We start from the raw sequence: 2454 nt of genomic DNA on the forward strand, positions 1-2454 counted from the left end.
TGAGTTATTATTACTTGATGCGACCCGGTGCACTTGCCGGTTAGATTTGTGTGTTTTGGGAGAAATTTATTTTTCACCAAAATACTCATCAACGCCTCTTGGCAGGGTCCGGGATCACGGTTGGCCCGTCGTAAGGTGGCCAGAATCCCTCCGGTATCGGCGGTGTGAATCCCATCTGGTACACACGGAACACTGAACTAATCTGATACACGCTGTGAACATAAGAGGACCAGGTAACCCGTGAGTAGGCGCAGCATGCAAGTGCGTGCTGGCACGGGAAATGAAGTGCCTGGAAGTACCCGCAGTCACAGGTCCTGGATGCAAGCGATACTCTGTAGGTACCTAATGAGAAAGAGCCCGTCGGGGTGGTCTCGGCTACGGTGAACTCGGAGTTATCCCGGTCATACAAAGTCACCGTGAAGCACCTCGAATTCTTCAAGTTGGCCTCTATACACTTCACCAAGTACTGACTGAATTGCTGTCCGGTTCCCATCTGGGCCTCAGCCTCTCTACCCTTGCGAACAAAGAGTTCCGCGAGCCTTCCATATGTTGCCTTCACCAAAGAGCAAACAGGGAGGTTTCTGACACCCTTTAAGATTGAGTTCACATACTCCGAGATATTCGTCGTCATGTGACCGAATCTCTGTCCCTCATCACGATGCTGAGTCCACAAGGAATAATCAATCCAGTTCGCCCAGTCACACATCGCCGGGTCTTCAGACCGAAGAATATCAAACCAGTAATCAAACTCAACCTCGGTCTTGGCATATGCGGCATTCACTAGAAGCCTATGTGCATCTTTGCCCTTGAAGGTAAGGGCAAAATTAGCCGCTACGTGTCGAATGCAGAATGCACGGTATGCAGATGGAGGTAACCAACCTCCGTCCGGAGCCTCAAGCGCCGCCTTTATGCCGTTATGCCTGTCCGATATAACCAGAAGACCGGGCTGCGGTGTCACGTGCTGTCTAAGGTGGGAGAGAAAGAATGACCAAGACTCTGCATTCTCACCTTCTACTAGTGCGAATGCAACGGGTAGAATGTTGGAGTTCCCGTCCTGTGCAATCGCGATGAGCAAAGTACCCCCGTACTTCCCATACAGATGGGTCCCATCAATGCTAACTAAAGGCTTGCAATGGCAAAATGCCTGGATGAGTGGTGGAAACGTCCAGAAAAGTCTGTGGAAAAAAGCTTGAGACTCGTCTACTTGTCCACTAACTCGAACGGGGCTCGTCCGTAGGATTGCAACAGTATCGGGCATCGTCAACTGGACTCCCAAAACCCACTTGGGGAGCTCGTTGTATGACTCATCCCAGTCACCGTATACGAGGGCAATTGCCTTCTGCTTCGCCATCCAGACCCTCCTGTAAGTCGGCCTAAACCCGAAGTGTGCTGCCGTGGCATTTAGGAGCACCTTGATGCTGACGGATGCATCAACCCTAACCATTGGCATAACAAACGTGGAAATCACATGATAATCCAAGCTCCTGTGGTCACTCAAGATGGAGGTCGCAAGACAAGTGTGAGGTCCATTGTACCGCTTGACCTCCCAAATGCCCTTGCGCTTCCGCAGACTCAGTCGAATCAACCATGTGCACCCATTCCCAAACTCAGAACACTTGCCCACATAACGGCGATGATCAGACTCCACAACCTTGTACTGTACCCCTCGCCGGATGCTGTAAGTCTTCACACTTAACAGGGCCTCGTCTTTATCCTGAAATTGCTGACCAACTTGGAACTCTGTCAAACCAGCAGTCCCTTCAACATCTCTAGCTCCGAATCTAACAGAGTGCCCTGAAACACCCTCTTGCCTCATGGCATCCAGGTCCAAAGAGGAAAAATGTGGTGGATACTGCTGTGTGCCAGAACTAGAACCACCGACCGGCAATGCAGGCTCAGTCGCTCCAACCTCGTCGCCGCTGTCATCCTCAATCATATCCGGCTCGACGTCGTCCTCCTCTACATCACCCAACACTCCGTCTCCGACGCCAACCGGTGGAACTCCCTGTAAAGCGTTCGGCAGAATATCAACTGATCCTACCACGTCGCCTACTCCATCATTCAGATCAACAGCAAAAGACGGGGAGGCAACTGGTTGGACCGCTGGCTCGTACACAGGGATGGACGAAGAAGCAACGGCAGGCCTGGAACTCGAACCGGCTGCCGCTGCTTCAGTGGTGGCATTCCGGTTCGAACCCCCTGAGCTGGATACCACATCAACCAGCTTTGCCAACAACTCTGGTATCCTCACCTCGGGAAACTGCCTCCGACATAGAAACATGACTTGCAGGTCCTCATCACTACCAATCGGTTTCACGACAATACAGAGAGGATCCTTATCTGTAAACTTCACACCGGAGCGAGTTTTCCTCTTAATGGATCCTCTGTGGTGAACCAAAACCACAAAACTCTCCTCACTAGCCATCTTACACCCTCTATGAGAGCAACTCACGT

Source organism: Arachis ipaensis, chromosome B08, assembly GCF_000816755.2.
Source record: "Arachis ipaensis cultivar K30076 chromosome B08, Araip1.1, whole genome shotgun sequence".
NCBI classification, from domain to species: domain Eukaryota; kingdom Viridiplantae; phylum Streptophyta; class Magnoliopsida; order Fabales; family Fabaceae; genus Arachis; species Arachis ipaensis.